Source organism: Giraffa tippelskirchi, chromosome X, assembly GCF_054371585.1.
Source record: "Giraffa tippelskirchi isolate mGirTip1 chromosome X, T2T-mGirTip1v1.2.pri, whole genome shotgun sequence".
Lineage (NCBI taxonomy): Eukaryota > Metazoa > Chordata > Mammalia > Artiodactyla > Giraffidae > Giraffa > Giraffa tippelskirchi.
The window spans coordinates 94,554,685-94,562,574 of NC_137289.1; the positions used below are offsets into that span (position 1 = coordinate 94,554,685).

Below are 7,890 nucleotides of genomic sequence, written 5' to 3' on the forward strand. Positions count from 1 at the left end.
ACCCACAGTCTCATGGTGGGAGCATACTCTTAAGAACAGGAATGTATCATATCCTCACACAGATTCTCAACTTCTTCTGATGTCTTTCTTATTGTTTTGTTGTTTAGTTGCTCAGTTGTATTCTAGTCCACAACAGTATGGATTGTAGCCCACCAGGATCCTCTGTCCATGGGATTTCCCAGGCAAGGATACTGGATGGGTTGTCCTTTCCGACTCCAGGGGATCTTCCTGAATCAGGGATGGAACCCGAGTCTCCTGCATTGGCACATGGGTTCTTTACCACTGAGCCACCAAGGGATGGGCTTACTCTGATTTATTGAATCTTTACTCAGTGAAGATGCACATTGACTTTCTTTCAATTTTAACACCGCGTCACTTCCCAGGTGGCACATTGGTAAAGAATCCGCCTGCCAATGCAGGAGATGTGGGTTCAATCCCTAGGTCAGGATGATCCCCTGGAGGATGGCAACCAACTTGAGTATTCCTACCTGGAAAATTTCATGGGCAGAGGAGCCTGGCAGGCTATATAATCTATGGGGTTGCAAAGAGTCGAACACAACTGAGTGACTGAGAACACCTTATCTGCAGATAACCTGATCGTACATGTAGAAAATACAGTGTAATTCACAGAACTACTAAAACGATGAGCAAATTTGGTGCGGTTGCAGGAAATACTAGACATTGGAGGGCGCTAACTCCTCCCCCAAAGACTTAACTAATTATCCCCAAACTTTCCACACTGAAATGAAACAAGGTCAGTAGGCCATAAAGTTATAGTTCTAGTGTTTCTGAGTTGTTTGATCTTCTGCAAGCTAAGCTTTTTACTTTGGGAGGAATCAGACCTACTAATAAAAGGTGGTGGGCAAACTAGAATTCTGGTGGGAGGGCACAGTTTTGAGTAGCAACCACCTACTATAGACCAATAGCCTTAAAAAATCCGTAGAAAAGTATATTTTTAACTCAGTACTTCTACCCTTTGGAATCTATCTTGAGGACATAACCAGTCAGGAAAAGACTTATAGAGAAGAATTGCACTGAATTATTATAAGGGGAAAATGGAAACATATTAAATGTTTAACACTTACATTACAGTACTTCTTTTGTGCATCCAAGTACATGTTTTTGAAGAAATTTTATTTTTATTTTTTTTATTTTTTCGCGAAGCTTATTTATTGTGCAACCAAGGAGGCAGACGGCATTTTATTGACTCTTAGAGGGCAAATCACGCTGTGATTGGGGTCAGATATTTCCCCCGAACATGATAGGATTTCTTTTCTGGATTTCATAGTAAATATTTCAGGCAAAGGTCTTAAGTAGTAGATTGAAATGTTATTTGACTTGACACGTCCCTTAGAGCTTCTATAAATTAGGAAAAATATTATCTCTTCAACTACAATTATAAACACCTTGAATCAAAAGGGTGCTTTCATCTTAGTTAAAATACAAATGAATAAATCAGTCAACATACATGTATTGAATATATCCTATAGAGAAGTGCTGTCCTAGGCAGAGTGGAGGATAGAAATGAGTGTCAGACATGATCCCTGACTTCACAGGTCTTAGAAAGTGATCATTTTATTCATATATTTGGCATTAGACATGTTTCTTAAATAATTAAATTAATAGTGGTTTAAGAATTCCAATTGCTAGTTAAGAATCATATTAAGAAAAAGAGCAACTTTCCAGAAATCATTATTTAATACTCTTTCAAGTCTAAGACTATTAGCCTTTTTCAAAATAGAAGTATGTTGTCTTCACAGTGAATTTAATGTATGAAAAATTTCATTCAAATGACATTATTTCTATTTAAAGTTTTGATATAATAATGCAGGGATCCCCAGTCACGAATCAGTATTGGGCCCTGGGCTGTTAGGAACCAGTCCACACAGCAGGAGGTGAGTGGTGGGAGAAACGGAAGACTCTGCCTCCCCCACTGATCTGTGGAAAAATTGTCTTTCATGAAACTGGTGTCTGGTCCCAAAGAGGTTGGGGACTGCTGCAGTAATGTACAAAACCAATGCCAACTTCTGAAGAATACCTCTTTTTGGATCACTGAAACATTTTACCCTGTATTGAGGCCTCAGTATCAATGAGAGTGATGTCAGATTCTTCGTCTACACTTCAAATACCAAATACACACGCCACCTGGACATTGTCTTGAACTAAATCCTAAAATAAAATTAAGTGACGTGTTCTTGTCAAACTCAGGTCTAGGTGCCTCCGGGCTACTGGATGGGGTTCAGTCATTCCTCCAGACGGCCCTGGCCCTCAGGCAGACATCATTTTCTTTGTTTAAACTGAATTCGGCATCGTCCTTCCGGCTGCTGGACACCCACCAAGTGGAGAGAACTCTGTTTTGGCAATGGGTCCAGAAGACTACAGTCATAATAATAAAATATTAAAATAATACATATTTGAATCTCCAATAGAGCCAGCCACCTTCCAGGACACTGGTACTTCCCGCTCCCAAATGCCATGAAGCAGTCCAAGAAAGCATGCTTCTCTAAATTTGCCTTTTTCCAACGTTCAGGCTTGAACAGGTCAGGTTCAGGAAAATACTTTGGATTTCGATGTAGCCAAAATGGAGACAACATCAATAAGTCACCAGAAGGAACAGTGTAATTCAAAATTTTAACTGGCTTCAGCACTTTTCGAGTGATGACACCAGGGGCTCGTAAACGAATGGTTTCCAAAATACACCATTTAATTAGAGGGAGTTTCTTCAAGTCATCCTCAGACACTTGAATCTTATCTTTACCTGCTGTGCCAAACACAGATGCTATGCCTTCCATAATGGTCCTGTGGATTTGGGGATGAGACAGGACAAATGCAAATGTCCAAAATGCAACAGGGACAGTATTGGACAGAGAAGCCCAAAGTAGTAAGAGCCCATAATTTGGACTCTTTTGTTCATTTGCTTCCATCTCTAGGAGATCCAGTACAGCCTGCATTACTGTCGGGGAATTATCTTTGGCAGATTTGTACGTTTTTATATCTGGGATGTTTTTCTCAAAAAGTGCCAGAAGCCATTTTTTGGATTTTGACCAGTTTCTGAAGAGGCATTCTGGCAACTGGGATCCATATTCAAAACCTTCATCATAAGCTTGAAAGTGCTGGTGAAACTCCCTGATTTTCCTCTCATCTGTGGGAAACAGACCTTTTTTAAAGAGTATGTTCACTGTGACTGGGTAAAGGAGGTGCCTCATAAACTTGTTCAGGTCTGTGGTCCCGTGAGTACCTAAATTCTGCAACTGTTCCTGTAATTCTTCAGTCAATTGTCCAGGGAATTTGTATAGGTTGAAAGTCCCCATTTTCCCTTTCACCGTGATATAAAGTTTCTCATGCAGTTTTAAAAAGATATTCTTTGCGATGGAGGCTGTACGATAGATGGGGTTTTGCACTGCTAGTTCAAAATTTACTTCTTTGGATTTTAGAAACACATTAATTCCCTCTTCTTCAGTAACAAAGGTCATTCGGGTGCCCATAACAATGACTGTAAATACTGGTCCATACTTGATTCTCGCTTTCTCTATAAATTCTAGAGGGGTTTTTCCAAACTCAAATCCAGCTCCAATCCAAGGAATCCAGCCCCCTATGCACGGCGGTCTACGCAAGTTCTTCCACTGAAGAAATAATAAAACAGCAACACAACCTAAGATTATAATCACTGCTGGGGAAATAAATTCCATGTTTTTGTCTAGCACCTTCCTGAGTCAGAGAAGGGAAAAGTCTTGCTTCTTCGCCCTGGAACAGGGCACTCACTGGACCACTCAACTTTTCCGCTGTTACTTTTGCAGTTTGTTGGACTTCTAAACTTTAGCCTCTTTTCCTCGCCCCAATTTTTAGGTAATTTTTGCATCATCTCTTCCTCCCACGTCCACGTCTTTCTCAAGTCCTGGCTATCCGGGACAGAATTGAAGAAATTTTAGAAAGAGGAAAAGCGTGTATGTTAAATTAATTCCAGGAAAAACTTAATCCTGAACTTTCAAATATTACATTATTGTTATTTATGAAGTGACAGTCGCTGATTCATGTCCAACACTGCGACCCCATGGACTATACAATCCATGGAATTCTCCAGGACAGAATACTGGAGTGGGTTGCCTTTCCCTTCTCAGGTGATCTTCCCAACCCAGGGATTGAATCCAGGTCTCCCACATTGCAGGTGGATTCTTTACCAGCTGAGCCAAATATTGCCACTGTAAAACTAAGAAAATATTCCAAAATACTGACAGCAGTTAATGCTGAATGACAAGACATAATACATTTTAATTTTCTTCCACTTCCTAAATTGTCTTCAATTACACTGTACTACTAGCCTATATAGGAGAAGGCAATGGCACCCCACTCCAGTACTCTTGCCTGGAAAATCCCATGGATGGAGGAGCCTGGTAGGCTGCAGTCCATGGGGTCACGAAGAGTCAGACACAGCTTAGCGACTTCCCTTTCCCTTTTCACTTTCATGCACTGGAGAAGGAAATGGCAACCCACTCCAGTATTCTTGCCTGGAGAATCCCAGGGACGGTGGAGCCTAGGATTGGGAGCCTGGGACACCAGCAGCCTGGTGGGCTGCTGTCTATGGGGTTGCACAGAGTCGGACACGACTGAAGCAACTCAGCAGCAACTAGCCTATATGAAGCCCCGAACCTTCCCTTGAAACCAAGGACAAAGGCAAGAAACTGTGGAGGTGCAGTATTTGAAAATATATTCAGACAGAGAATGATAGTTCAGCTTTATTTTTTGCTATAAGAAATATTGAAACACCCTTCTCCTCCAGCCAGAGGAAAACAACAGGGCCAAGAGTGCCCAAAGGCCAATATAAGCAAACTAACAGTTAGGCCCCCTTAATAAATCAGCAACCAGTGTAGGAATCAATGCCCTGGGGAAGGATGCACTGCCTAGGTTAATCTTAGGTGCTCTTTCTTGGCCTAGGATTAGGGATAACCAGGGGCACAAAGTACCCCGTAATTGGTTGGTTGATCCCAACCGATAGGAAAAGCTGCTTGACACAGGAGGTGATGGAAATACTGAGTTGGCCACCGTTTTTAGCAGTCAGCCAGCTAAAAAGGATGGAAAAAGAAACTCAAAGTAAATGTGGGAACTGTTCCTCTAATTCTCTCTGCCCCCTCAGCTGGTGACAGGCTCACTGCGCATGTCTACATCCTTAGACTTCACCTTTGCGGGGTCTCCAATTGACTATTAGAATGACCCCAGACACCTGCCACCCGCCCAGGCCCCTTTGCAAACTAACATCGTTGGCATGCTGCCATTCACTGTGAGCTCCTTCCCTACTGCCCTGTGGTAGGGCTGGATGCGTGGGCTCAGGGACTGGCTGGCCATCTCTGCCTCCATGGGTGGCGGGAGGAGCACTACGATGGAGCTGGTGGCAGCGAGGCTAAGGGACCCTCTCACACCAACCTTGCCTGTGCCTCAGGCCCACTCTTCATTCAGAGGCCTGTTTCCTTCTGGCTGTTATCACTTGTCTCCATCCCCACCCCAAGTCTGCTCCCCGGCCTTCCAGTCCCTCAGGCCATCTCCCCTCTCCATCTCTCCCTGCCACCCCTGACCCATACCCCCGAGGCCAGACCCGCCAGCCGTCTTCTTGTTCTCCCTCCCCGCAGCCCTTCCTATCCCCAGGCTGACCGTCTTCTCTCCATTCCAATGTCTAGAGTAGGCCCTTTCTTCCCTGCTCCATCCCCTCACCTCTGTTCCAATAAGATATAAATTGACAAGTTGGCTTCCTTGTGCTCCGGCCACAGGGGCACATGCCCACCAAGTCCCGATGCAGCACATACACCAGGCCCCGGGGCAGCGTGGCCACCGGGCTCTGGCATGGCTTGTCCCTCCAGCCAAGGCGAAGCATCTCCACCAGGTCCCGGAGCGTTAGATGCCTGCACCGGCTCTGGGGCTCCAGTTTCGGCCGCACCCGCCTCTCCCGCACTTCCGAGGCCCTGGTGCCCTTCAGGGCCATTTGGGTCACCAGGTTATCTGGGCCTCCCTGGCCTTCAGCACCTCCAACCACAACACCTCCACCGGCACCTGGGTCTGTGGCCTCCATGACCACACACGCTTCTCATCAGCCCACCACGGTCAGCCGGAGCATCTGAGGGGCTGAGGCACAAAAAGGAAACCATGCCCCTGAGCAGGTGATGTCATGATGGGCGCCGAGAACGCCTGTGCCATCAGGCCTTGACGCTGGCCCTGGATGTCCCTCTTAGGTGTTTATGAGCACTTCGCTGTTTCCCACCAAACGTGGAAACACCAAGTGAGCCCCTTCCCCTTACACCTCTGCTGCCACGTTCACATGTGACCAGCCTACTGACTTCAACTTCTGGAAGAGAGTCGAGCACCAGGGCCAAGCCCGGTCGGTCCCATTTGTCTCCCACACGTAGCTCAAGTCTGCGATCTTGTCTGGGCCTTAGGGCATGTGCAGGTGCATGCACATGGGGGTGCGCTGGGAACCAGCCCTGCAGTCCTGAGACCAAGAATGCGGAGTGGGCTGTGCCTATCCTGCCTGCCTGGGCAGGGAAGCAGGGACTGCTGTTGGACTCACTGGGGATGGCATGGGGCTGGGCTGACTGGGGGTCCAGGCTCAGAGACTGCAGGGACTGCAGGCTCTGGGCTTGCCCCGGGCCCCTCAGAAGCACTGGAGGAACCGGCTAGACTCAAGGGCTGGGGGAAGGGCCGTGTTCCCCTGGACACCCGCAGTCTCTTGCCCTCTGCTGGCACAACTCTCATGGCCTTTCCCTCCCCAGGAACAAAGTCTTGAGGCTCTCCGATGGCCTGTTCGTGCCGGGGCCCTCAACTGGGAGGTGACTCTGTGTCTGCTTGCTTGCTGGGTGCTGGTCTACTTCTGCGTCTGGAAGGCGGTGAAGACAACAAGCAAGGTACAGCCCGGAGTGACGACCGGGCTGAAGCAGCACTGCCTGGGCATGGGGTGCATCTGCCAGGGGCCATTGCTGCCATGGGAGGTGACTGCGTCAGGGGTTGTACTTCAGTCCGGCCCCTGAGCCCCACACCCTGGCCTGAGAGTCCTCTCGGCCCTCCAAATCCAAGGCCAGCAGACTTCCCCCACCCCCCTGTAGGAGGACAGGCACAAGCAGTGGCTGACCCTTCCCTGTGGGTGGGGCATTCCTGTCCCACCTTACCACCCTCCCACTTTCTCTCGATTCTGGCCCCCAGTCAGTTTTAGAGTGTGGGTAGACCCAGTCTATTGCCTGTGTCTGTCCCCTGCTCTGTGGCCAAGAGGACCCCAGCGGGGAGCCTGGACACATCTCGCCCTTAGGGGCCCACTGTCAGGTTGGGGGAACATTTGTAAGAATAGTCGTGCTGTAGAAGGGGGCTCACTAGACTACGATGGACTAGAGGGTGAGGGGCCAAGCCACACGACCCACTAGTGTGCCCCGTCTGTCCAGCCCACACCTGTACCTGTGCTCTTCCTTCGTAGTGAGAGCTAGCACTTGCTATGGTCCATGTGCTGTTGCAGGGGCTTTCCATGTGTTGGTCCACCAGGTCAGTTGTCAGACAGTATTGCCATGTCAGTCTCCTGTCTCCCATGATGCAGCTCTCCTCCAAACAAATCACATAAACCCACTCTCTCCCCAACACCAGCAGCTCCAAGTCTTGTGCATTTTGGTTTCTCCATTTCTCAAAACTGATGACTGCAGTGCTCCATCAGGCATGGGACTTAAGTTGGTTCTGAACTGTGAGATGTGCAAAGGAAAATGATAATGACAATGACAAATAATACGTGTGACAAGAGAGTGAGAGAGTATGAAGGAAAGACAGTGTATGATAGAATGAGTTCCTCAGAGATTTTACCACTGTGACAGGTGAATGGTTTTGAGTGAGTGTGACAGCCTGAATATGTGATTGGGACAGGAATTCAAA

The 7,890-nt window shown here is 47.4% G+C and overlaps 1 pseudogene across 1 annotated transcript; it reads right to left on the minus strand.

Moving 5' to 3' along the window:
• Window positions 1-1,186: 1,186 nt before the first annotated feature.
• LOC145535402 (24-hydroxycholesterol 7-alpha-hydroxylase pseudogene) lies at window positions 1,187-3,774 on the minus strand (annotated as a pseudogene). Its single transcript, XR_014075399.1, has one exon. The product of XR_014075399.1 is annotated as a 24-hydroxycholesterol 7-alpha-hydroxylase pseudogene (transcript).
• Window positions 3,775-7,890: the final 4,116 nt, after the last annotated feature.